Source organism: Scyliorhinus torazame, chromosome 5, assembly GCF_047496885.1.
Source record: "Scyliorhinus torazame isolate Kashiwa2021f chromosome 5, sScyTor2.1, whole genome shotgun sequence".
NCBI lineage: Eukaryota > Metazoa > Chordata > Chondrichthyes > Carcharhiniformes > Scyliorhinidae > Scyliorhinus > Scyliorhinus torazame.
Window position 1 is genome coordinate 32420235 of NC_092711.1, and position 12903 is coordinate 32433137.

Genomic DNA, 12903 nt, shown 5'->3' on the forward strand with positions numbered 1-12903 from the left:
CCTTCTTTACTGCAGACCGCTGTTTAATTTGACCTCGTTTACTGGTGGACACCGTTAAATTCGACCTTGTTCACTGTGGGGCACTGTTTCATTTTACCATATCAATTGTAGGGCTCTGTTTAGTTCTATCTCGTTAACTGCAGGGCACTATTTAATTCTGTCTCGTTGACTGTAGGCCTCTGTTTAATGTTACCTTGTTTACTGTAGGGCAATGTTTAATTTGGCCTGAGTTACTGCAGGTCACTGTTTAATTTGTCCTTGTTCATAGTCGGGATCATTTTTAATTCGACCTTGATTACTGTAGGGCTCGGTTTTATTTTACCTTGGTCACAATAGGACTCTCTATCATTTTACCTTGTTTACTGTTGCACTCCGTTTAATTTTACCTTGTTGACTGGAGGGCACTGTTTCATTGTACCGTATTTAATATCAGGCTCTGTTTAATTTTACTTTGTTTACTCTCGAGCACTGTTTCATTTTACCATATTTATTGTAGGGCTCTGTTTAATTCTATCTCGTTTACCGTATGGCCCTGTTTAATTCTACCTTGTTTAAATACAGGTCTATGTTTAATTTTACCATGTTTACTGTCGGGCGCTGTTTCGTTGCACCGTATTTAAAGTCGGGCGCTGTGTAATTTTACGTTGTTTACTGCAGGCCACTGTTTAATTTGACCTTGTTTACTGGTGGACACGGTTGAATTAGACCTTCTTCACTGTCGGGCATTGTTTCATTTTACCATATTTATTGTTGCACTCTGTTTAATTCTATCTTGTTTACCATACGGCCCTGTATAATTTTACCTTGCTTACTGTGGGTCACTGTTTAATTTGGCCTTGGTTACTCAGGTCACTGTTTAATTTGACATTGTTTACAGTAGGGCTCTGTTTAATTTGTCCTTGATCACACTAAGGCTCATTTTTAATTTGACCTTGAGTACTGTAGGGCTCTGATTACTTTTACCTTGGTCACAGTCCGGCACTGTATAATTTTACCTGGTTTACTGTTGCGCTCTGTTAAATTTTACCTTGTTTACTGTAAGGCATTGTTTCATTTTAACATATTTAATGTAGGACTCTATTTAATTCTACCTTGGTTAACTATAGGTCTCTGTTTAATTTTACCATATTTACTGTAGGGCTCTGTTTAATTCCACCTTGTTTACTGTACAGCACTGTTAAATTTGACCTTGCTTCTGCTAGGGATCTTTTCGGTTTTACAGTGTTACCTGTAGGATTATGTTTAATTATTTTACCTTATTTACTGCAGGGCACTGTTCAATTTTACCTTGTTCACTGTAAGCCGCAGCTTCATTTTACCGTATTTAATATAGGTCTCCGTTTAATTTTACCTTGTTTTCTGTCGGTCACTGTTAAATTTGACCTTGATTACTGCAGGTCACTGTTTAATTTGACCTTGTTTGTAGTAGGGCTCTGTTTTATTTTATCTTGTTCACTGCAGTTCACTGTTTAATTTGACCTTGTTTATAGTAGGGCCATGTTTTATTTTACCTTGTTCACTGCAGGTCTCTGTTTAATTTGTCCTTGTTCACTTTAGGGCTCATTGTTAATTTGACCTTGTTTACTGTAGGGCTCTGTTTTATTTTACCTTGTTCACTGTAGGTCACTGTTTAATTTTAACTTGTTTATTGTAGGCCACGGTTTAATTTGACCTCGTTTACTGGAGGGCACTGTTTCATTTTACGATATTTAATGTAGCGCTACATTTAAATCTACCTTGTTTAACAATAGGTCTCTGTTTAATGTTGCGCTCTGTTCAATTTGCCCTCGTTTACTGTAGGGCTCTGTCTAATTTTACCGTGTTTGCTGTAGGGCTCTGTTTAATTTGACAGTGATTACTGTTAGTCTCTGTTTAATTTTACATCGTTCACTGTAGGGCACTGTTAAAATTGACATTGATTACTGTTAGTCCCTGTTTTATTCTACCTTGTTCACTGTCGGGCACTGTTAAATTTGACATTGATTGCTGTTAGTCCCTGTTTTATTCTACCTTGTTCATGGTCGGGCACTGTTAAATTTGACCTTGATTCCGGTAGGGCTCTGTTCGATTTCACAGTGCTTCCTGTACTTCTCTGTTTAATTATTTTACCTTATTTACTGTAGGGCTCTGTTCAATTTCACCTTGTTCACTGTAGAACACGCTTTAATTTTACCTTTTTTACTGTAGGAATTTGTTTCATTTTACCATATTTACTGTCGGACTCTGTTCAATTTTAACTTGTTCACTGTCGGACCATTTAATTTGACCTTTTTTACTGTAGAGCTCTGTTTAATTTAACCTTGTTTTCTGTAGGGCACTGATTAATCTTACCTTCTTATTTATTATGGAGTACTAGTGAATTTTACCGTGTTTTCTGCAGGGCACTGTTTAATCTCACCTTCTTTATTATGGAGTACTGGTGAATTTTACCTTGTTTTCTGCAGGGCATTGTTTAATTTGACATCGTTTACTGTATAGCATTGTATATTTTTACCTTGTTCACGGTCAGACTCCGATTCATTGTACCTTGTTCATTGTAGGAATTTGTTTAATTTTACCATGTTTACTGTCGGGCTCTGTTTAATTTTACCTTGGTAACAAAAGGGCAATGTATCGTTGTACTGTATTTAATGTCTGGCTCTGTTTAATTTTACCTTGTTTCCTGTAGGATACTGTTAATTTCACCTGGTTTACTGTAGAGCTCATTTTTAATTTGACCTTGTTTACTTTAGAGCTCTGTTTAATTTTACATTGGTCACAATACGGCACCATATAATGTTGCGTTGTTTACTATTGCCGTCCGTTTAATTTTACATTGTTGACCGTAGGCCACTGTTTAATTTTACCTTGTTTATTGCAGGCCACTGTTTAATTTCCTACCTCCAAATCTCACACCTGTCCTGGTTCATTACCCAGTACCAAATCCAAAACGGCCTTGCCTCTCGTTGGCCTATCTACATACTATGTCAGGAAACCCTCCTGCATACATTGGACAAAAGCGGACCCATCTAAAGTACTCGAACTATAGCGTTTCCAGTCAATATTTGGAAAGTTAAAGTCCCCCATAGCAACTACCCTGCTGCTTTCGCTCCAATCCAGAATCATCTTTGCAATCCTTTCCTCTACATCTCTGGAACTTTTCGGAGGCCTATAGAAAACCCCAAACAGGGTAACCTCTCGTTTCCTGTTTCTAACCTCAGCCCAGACTACCTCAATCGAGGAGTCCACATCAAACGTCCTTTCTGCCTCCGTAATACTGTCCTTGACTAACAATGCCACCCCTCCCCCTCTTTTGCCACCTTCCCGGAGCTTAGTGAAATATCTATACCCCGGCACCTGCAACAACCATTCTATAGGGCACTCTATAATTTTACCGTGTTTACTGTTGCACTCTGTTTAATTTTACCTTGTTCACTGTGGGGCACAGTTTCATTGTACCGTGTTTACTCTGTTACTTTTACCTTTTTCACCGTAGGGCTCTGTTTAATTTTACCTTGTTCACTGTTAGGCTCTGTGTCGTTGCACCGTATATAATGTCGGGCTCCGTTTAATTTTACCTTGTTCACTGTAGGGCGCTGTTTAATGTTATCTTGTTTACTGCAGGCCACTGTTTCATTTGACCTCGTTTACTGTAGGGCACAATTTCATTTTCCAGTGTTTACTATAGGGCTCTGTTTTATTAGGCATTGATTACTGTTGATCTCTGTTTAATTTTACCCTGTTTACTGGAGGGCACTGTTAAATTTACCTAGCTTCCGGTGGGTTCTTTTCGATGTTACAGTATTTCCTGTAGGACTCTGTTTAATTATTTTACCTTATTTACTGTTGGGAACTGTTCAAGTTTACCTTGTTCACTGAAGGACACACTTTAAACTTAACTATTTTTCTGTAGGGCTCTGTTTATTTTAACCTTGTTTAATGGAGGGCACTGTTTAATTTTACTTTGTGCACTGTAAATTCTATGATTCTATGATAATTGTTCCTTTAGTCACTGATTAATTTTACCATGATTCATGTGGGGCACTGTTTAATCTTACCTTGTTTCCAGTATGACACTGTGTAATTTGACCATGTTTACTGTTGGAATCTGTTTAATTTTACCTTGTTTCCTGGAGGACATTGTATATTTGACCGTGTTTGTTGAAGCGCTCTGTTTCATTTTACCTTGTTTACTGTCGGGCTCTGTTTCATTTTACCTTGTTTACTGTCGGGCTCTGTTTCATTTTACCTTGTTTACTGTAGGCTGATAATTTGATCTTTTTTACAATAGGGCTCTGTTTAATTTGTCCTTGTTCCCAGTCGGGCTCTGTTTACTTTTACCTTGTTTACTGTAGGGCGCTCGTTAATTTTACCATATTTACTGTATGCCACTGTTCCATTTGACCTCGTTTACTGTTGGGCTCGGTCTAATTTTACCCTGTTTACTATAGGGCTCTGTTTAATTTGACAGTGATTACTGTTGGTCTCTGTTTAATTCCACCTTGTTCACTGCACAGTACTGTTAAATTTGACCTTGCTTCCAGTAGGGCTCTGTTCGATTTTACAGTGTTTCCCGTAGGACTCTGTTTCATTATATTACCTTATTTACTGTAGGGCTCTGTTCAGTGTTACGTTTGTTTAATTTTAACATGTTTACTGTAATGTTGTGTTCAATTTTACCTTGTTCAGTGTAGGACACCCTTTAATTTTACCTTTTTTACTGATGGGCTCTGTTTAATTTAAACTTGTTTAATGTAGGGCACTGTTTAATTTTAACTTGTTTACTATGGGCACTGTTTAATTTTACCATGCTTTCCATCGGGCACTGTTTAATTTTTCCTTGTTTACTGTGGGGCACAGTTTAATTTTACCATGTTTACTGTGGGGCACTGTTTAATTTTACCTTGTTTTCTGTAGCGCACTGCATAACATGTCCTCGTTTACTGTATGGCAGTGCTCATTTATCCCTTTTTCACTGTCGGGATCCGATTAATTTTACCTTGTTCACGATAGGAATTTGTTTAATTTTACCATGTTTACTGTCGGGCTCTGTTCAATTTTCCCTTGGTCACAATAGGGCACTGTTTCATTGTACGTATTTAATGTTAGGCTCTGTTTAATTTTACCTTGTTCGCTGTTAATTTGACGTGGTTTTACTGTAGGGCTCATTTTTAATTTGACATTGTTTACTGTAGGGCTCTGTTTTATTTTACCTTGGTCACAATAGGGCTCTCTATAATTTTATCTTGTTTACTGTTGCACTCCGTTTAATTTTACCTTGTTTACCATCGGTCACTGTTTCATTTGACCTCTTTTACTGGAGGGCACTCTTAAATTTGACCTTGTTCACCGTAGGGCACTGCTTACTTTGACCGTATTTAATGTGCAGCACCGTTTAGTTCTAACTTGTTTAACTATAGGTCTCTGTTTAATTTTACCATGTTTACTGTAGGACTCTGTTTCATTATTTTACCTTATTTACTGTAGGGGTCTGATCAATTTTACCTTGTTCACTGTAAGACACTCTTTAATTTTACCTTGTTTATTGTAGAGCTGTTTCATTTTATCTTGTTTACCGTCACACCTTGTTTCATCTTACCGGATTTACCGTAGTGCTTTGTTTAATTTGACCTTGTTTATTGTAGTGCTCTGTTTAATTTTGCCTTGTTTACTGCAGGTCACTGTTCAATTTGACCTTGGTTACTTCAGGTCACTGTTTAATTTGACCTTGTCTATTGTTGTCCTCTGTCTAATTTTACCGTGTTTACTGCTGGGCTCTGGTTAATTTGACATTGAGTGCTGTTGGCCTCTGTTTAATTCTACCTTGTTCACTATAGGGCACTGTTAAATTTGACCGTGTTTTCTGTAGGGCATTGTTTAATTTGACCTCGTTTACTGTATGGCATTGTTAAATTTGACTATGTTCACTGTAAGGCACTCTTTCATTTTACCATATTTATTGTAGGGCTCTGTTTAATTCTGCATTGTTTAACTTCAGGTCACTGTTTAATATGACCATTTAAGACTCTGTTAAAATTGACCTTGCTGCCGTTAAGGCTCCGTTCGATATTACAGTGTTTCCTGTAGGACTCTGATAATCATTTTACGTAATTTACTGTAAGTCTCTGTTTAATTTAACCTTGTATAGGACGTCTGATTCACAAGTTTGCAGATGATACTAAGATTGGTGGAGCTGCAGATAGCGAGGAGGACTGTCAGAGCATACAGCAAAATATAGATAGATTGGAGAGTTGGGCAGAGAAATGGCAGATGGATTTCAATCCAGGCAAATGCGAGGTGATGCATTTTGGAAGATTTAATTCAAGAGCGGACTATACATTCAATGGAAGAGTCCTGGGGAAAATTGATGTACAGAGAGATCTGGAAGTTCAGGTTCATTGTACCCTGAAGGTGGCAACGCAGGTCGATAGAGTGGTCAAGAGGACATAGAGCATTCTTGCCTTCATCGGACGGGGTATTGAGGACAAGAGGCGGCAGGTCATGTCACAGTTGTATTGGACTTTGGTTAGGCCACATTTGGAATACTGCGTGCTGTTCTGGTCGCCACATTACTAGAAGGATGTGCATGCTTTAGAGAGTGGGCAGAGGAGGTTCACCAGGATGTTGCCTGGTATGGAGGGTTCTAGCTGTGAAGAAAGGTTGAGTAGATTAGGATTGTTTTCGTTGGAAAGATGGAGGTTGAGGGGGAATTGATTGAGGTCTACAAAATTATGAGAGGTATGGACATGGTGGATAGTAACAAGCCTTTTCCAAGAGTGGGGGTGTCAATTACAAGGGGTCACGATTTCAAGGTGAGAGGGGGAAAGTTTCAGGGAGATGTGCGTGGAAAGTTTTTTATGCAGAGGGTGGTGGGAGCCTGGATCGCTCTGCCAGCGGAGGTGGTAGCATCATTTAAGATGTATCTCGACAGGTATATGAACGGACGGGTAACAGAGGGAAGTAGAGCCTTGGAAAATAGCTGACAGTTTTAGATAAATGATCTAGATCGGCGCAGGCTGGAAGGGTCGAATGGCCTGTTCCTGTGCTGTAATTTTCTTTGTTCTTTGTTAGATAGAAGCAATTGTGCTATCCACAAGGTTACCGTGCTGCCTTGTTCACTGTCGAGCTCCGATTCATTGTACCTTGTTCATTGTAGGAATTTGTTTAATTTTACCGTGTTTACTGTCGGGCTCTGTTTAATTTTACCTTGGTAACAAAAGGGCACTGTATCATTGTACTGTATTTAATGTCTGGCTCTGTTTAATTTTACCTTATTTACTGTAGGACACTGTTAATTTCACCTGGTTTACTGTTGGGCTCAAATTTGTTCTTTGTATATTGTCGGGCACTGATTATTTTACCGTTTTTAGTGTATGGCTGTTGTTTTATCTCGTTTACTGCGGGGCACTGACTAATTTTACCTTGTTTTCTGTTGGGCTCTGTTTATTTTTACCTCGTTTACTCTATGGCAGTGTTTAGTTTTACCTTGTTCACTATCGGGATTCGATTAATTTTACCTTGTTCACTGTAGGACTTTGATTAATTTTACCATGTTTACTGTCGGGCTCTGTTGAATTTGACCTTGTTTCCTGTAGGACGCTGATTAATCTTATCATGTTTACTATGGAGCACTGTTTAATTTTACCTTGTTTCTGTATCGCACTGTTTAATTTGACATCGTTTACTGTATAGCATTGTTTATTTTTACCTTGTTCACTGTCGGGCTCCGATTCATTGTACCTTGTTCATTGTAGGAATTTGTTTAATTTTACCGTGTTTACTGTCGGGCTCTGTTTAATTTTACCTTGGTAACAAAAGGGCACTGTATCATTGTACTGTATTTAATGTCTGGCTCTGTTTAATGTTACCTTGTTTACTGTAGGACACTGTTAATTTCACCTGGTTTACTGTAGGGCTCATTTTTAATTTGACCTTGTTTACTGTAGGGCTCTGTTTTATTTTACCTTGGTCACAATACGGCACCCTATAATTTAGCCTTGTTTACTTTTGCCGTCCGTTTAATTTTACATTGTTGATCGTAGGTCACTGTTTTATTTTACCTTGTTTATTTCAGGCCACTGTTTAATTTGACCGCGTTTACTAGAGGGCACTGTTAAATTTGACCTTGTTCGCTGTTTCATTTTACCATATTTAATGCGGGGTTCTGTTTAATTCTATCCTGTTTAACTGTAGGTCACTGGTGTATTTTACCTTGTTTATTTCAGGCCACTGTTTAATTTGACCGCGTTTACTAAAGGGCACTGTTAAATTTGACCTTGTTCGCTGGTTCATTTTACCATATTTAATGCGGGGTTCTGTTTAATTCTATCTTGTTTAACTGTTGGTCTCTGTTTTATTTTACCACGTTCACTGTAGGGCACTGTTCAATTTAAACTTCCTTCTGATAGGGCTCTGTTCGATTTTACAGTGTTTCCTTTAGGACTCTGTTTAATTATTTTATCTTATTTACTGGAGGGCACTCTATAATTTTACCTTGTTTACTGTTGCGCTCGGTTAAATTGTTCCTTGTTCACCGTAGCGCACTGTTTCATTGGACTGTATTCCATGTTAACTTTACCTTGTTAACTGTTGGTCACTGTTAATTTGATCTGTTTTAAGTCGGACTCATTTTTAATTTGACCATGATTACTGTAAACCTCAGTTTAATTTTACCGTGGTCACAATAGTACACTCCTGTAATTTTACCTCGTTGTCTGTTGTGCGCTGTCTAATGTTACCTTGTTCACTGTAAGGCACTGTTTCATTGTACCGTATTTAATGTCGGGCTCTGCTTAATTTTACCTTGTTGACTGCAGGCCACTGCTCAAGTTGACCTTGTCTACGGTAAGGCTCTGTCTAATCTTACCATGCTTACTGTTGGGCTCTGTTTAATTTGACATTGATTACTGTTGGTCTCTGTTTAATTCTACCTTGTTCACTGTAGGGCACTGTTTAATTTGACCCTCTTTCCTGTAGGGTACTGTTTAATTTGACCTTGTTTACTGTGTGGCACTGTTTAATTTTGCCCAGTTTTCTGTAGGGCACTGTTTAATTTTACCTTCTTTACTGTGGGGCACAGTTTAATTTTCCCTTGTTTGCTATAGGGCTCTGTTTCATTTTACCTTGTTTACTGTTTGGCATTGTTAAATTTGACCATGTTCACTGTAGGTCACTCTTTCGTTTTACCGTATTTAATTCCAGGCTCTGATTTATTTTACCTTGTTTACTGTATGACACTGTTTAATTTTACCTTGTTTACTGTATGGCACTGTTTCATTTTACCTTGTTCACTGTAAGGCACTGTTTAATTTGACCTCGTGTACAGTATGGGATTGTTAAATTTGACCACGTTCACTGTAGGGCACTGTTTCATTTTACGATATTTATTGAAGGGCTCTGTTTAATTCTACCGTGTTTAACTATCGGTCTCTTTTTAATTTTACCGTGTTTACTGTAGGGCACTGTTAAATTTGACCATGCTTCCGGTAGGGCTTTATTCGATTTTACAGTGTTTCCTCTAGGACTCTGTTTAATTATTTTACCTTATTTACTGTAGGGTTCTGTTTAATTTGACCTTGTTTATTGTAGGGCTCTGATTATTTTACCGTTTTCAGTGTAGGGCTATTTCTTTATCTGGTTTACTGTGGGGCACTGACTAATTTTACCGTGTTTACTGTAGGACACTTTTTAATTTTAGCTTGTTTATATAGGGCACTGTTTCATTTGACCTTGTTTACTGGATGGCACTGTTTCATTTGACCTTGTTTACTGGATGGCATTCTTTATTTTTATGTTGTTCACTGTCGGGATCCGATTCATTTTACCTTGTTCCCTGTCGGACTTTGTTTAATTTTATAATGATTACTGTCGGGCTCTGTTCAATTTTACTTTGTTTCCTGTACGACACTGTTTAATTTGACCTCGTTTACTCGATGGCAGTGTTTAGTTTTACTTTGTTCTCTATCGGGATTCGATTAATTTTACCTTGTTCCCTGTCGGACTTTGTTTAATTTTACCATGTTTACTGTCGGGCTCTGTTGAATTTGACCTTGTTTCCTGTAGGAAACTGTTCAATTTGACTGTGTTTACAAAGGGCTCTCTTCAACTTTACCTTTGTTTAATTATTTTAGCTTATTTACTGGAGAGCACCTATAATGTTACCTTGTTTACTGTTGCGCTCGGTTAAATTGCACCTTGTTCACCGTAGCGCACTGTTTCATTGGACTGTATTTCATATTAACTTTACCTTGTTAACTGTTGGACACTGTTAATTTGACCTGCTTTACTGTCGGACTGATTTTTAATTTGATCATAATTACTGTAGACCTCAGTTTAATTTTACCTTGGTCACAATAGTGCACTCCTGTAATTTTACCGGGTTTACTGTTGCGCTCTGTCTAATGTTACCTTGTTCACTGTAAGGCACTGTTTCATTGTACCGTATTTAATGTCGGGGTCTGCTTAATTTTACCTTGTTTACTGCAGGCCACTGCTCAATTTGACCTTGTCTACTGTAGGGCTCTGTCTAATCGTATCGTGCTTACTGTTGGGCTCTGTTTAATTTGACATTGATTACTGTTGGTCTCTGTTTAATTCTACCTTGTTCACTGTAGGGCACTGTTAAATTTGACCTTGTGTGCAGTGGGGTACTGTTGAATTTTACCCTGATTTCTGTCGGGCACAGTTTAATTTTTCCTTGTTTGCTATAGGGTACTGTTTAATTTTACTTTGTTTACTGCATGCCGCTGTTTAATTTGACATCGTTTACAGTTTGGCATTGTTAAATTTGACCATGTTCACTGTAGGTCACTCTTTCGTTTTACCGTATTTTATTCCGGGCTCTGTTTAATTTTACCTTGTTCACTGTAAGGCACTGATAATTTGACCTCGTGTACTGTATGGGATTGTTAAATTTGACCATGTTCACTGTAGGGCACTGTTTCATTTTACCCTATTTATTGAAGGGCTCTGTTTAATTCTACCGTATTTAACTATCGGTCTCTTTTTAATTTTACCATGTTTACTGTAGGGCACTTGAAAATTTGACCTTGTTTCAAGGAGGGCTCTATTCGATTTTACGGTGTTTCCTGTAGGACTCTGTTTAATTATTTTACCTTATTTAGTGTAGGGTTCTGTTTAATTTGACCTTGTTAATTGGGGGGCACTGATTATTTTACCGTTTTCAGTGTATGGCTGTTTCTTTATCTGGTTTACTGTGGGGCACTGACTAATTTTACCGTGTTTACTGTAGGACACTTTTTAATTTTAGCTTGTTTATGTAGGGCACTGTTTGATTTTACCTTGTTTACTGTGTGGCCCTGATTAATTTTACCTTGTTTTCTGTCGGGCACTGTTTCATTTGACCTCGTTTACTGGATGGCATGCTTTATTTTTATGTTGTTCACTGTCGGGATCCGATTAATTTTACCTTGTTCCCTGTAGAACTTTGTTTAATTTTATAATGATTACTGTCGGGCTCTGTTCAATTTTACCTTGTTTCCTGTAGGATACTGTTTAATTTGACCGTGTTTACTGTAGGGCTCTGGTTAATTTTACATTGGTCACAATAGGGCAATCTAGAATTTTACCATGCTGACTGTTGCGCTCGGTATAATTTTAGATTGTTCACTCTAGGGCACTGTGTCATTGTATTGCATTTAATGTCGGGCTCTATTTAATTTTACCTTGTTTACTGTTGCACACCGTTTAATTTGACCTTGTTCACCGTAGGGCACTGTTTCATGTTTTTACCTTATTTACTGTGCGGTTCTGTATTATTTGACCTTGTTGAAGTAGTGCACTGTTTAGTTTTACCTTATTCAGTGTAGAGCACTGTTTATTTTTTACCGTGTTTACTATCGAGTACTCTTTAATTTTACCTTGATTACTGTAGGGCACTCTTTAATTTTACGTTATTTACTGTAGGACTCTGTTAACTATTGCTTGCTAACTAGAGGGTACTGTTTAAATTTACCTTGTTTATTGTAGGACACTGTTTAATTTCAATTGTTTACTGTAGGGCACGGTTTGTTTAACATTGTTTACTGTAGCGCTCTGTTCAATTTTACCTTGTTCACTGTAGGGCACTGTTTAATTTGACCTTGTTTATAGTAAGGCTCTGTTTAATATGCCCTTGTTTACTGTAGTGCTCTGTTTAATTTCACCTTGTTTACTAAATTGCTCCGTTTAATTTTACCTTGTTTACTGCCGGGTTCTGTTTCATGTTTCCATCTTGACTGTAGAGGTCTCTTTAATAGGGCAGCACGGTGGGATAGCACAAATGCTTCACAGCTCCAGGGTCCCAAGTTCGATTCTGGCATGGGTCACTGTCTGTGCGGAGTCTGCACATCCTCCCCGTGTGTGCGTGGGTTTCCTCCGGGTGCTCTGGTTTCCTCCCACAGTCCAAAGATGTGCGGGTTAGGTGGAGTGGCCATGCTAAATTGCCCACAGGGTCCAAAATTGCCCTTAGTGTTGGGTGGGGTTACTGGGTTATGGGGATAGGGTGGAGGTGTGGACCTTGGGCAGGGTGTTCTTTCCAAGAGCCGGTGCAGACTCGATGGGCCGAATGGCCTCCTTCTGCACTGTAAATTGCATGAAAAATAATTTGACCTTGTTTATTGTAGGGTACTGATTATGTTACCTTGTTCACTGTGGTCTGATGATTTTATCTTGTTTACTGTCGGGCAATGTTTAATTGTATCTTGTTTACAGCAGGACATTGTTTAATTCTATCTTGTTTACTGTAGGACACTGCTTAATTTAACTTGTTTACTCGAGGGCTTTGTTCAATTTGACCTTATTTACTGTCGGGAGCTATTTTCTTTCATTCCTGTTTACTGTAAGGCACTGTCCAATGTTATGGTGTTTACTGTAGGGCACTGTTTACTTTTCCCTTCTTTCCTGTAGGTTGATAATGTGACCTTG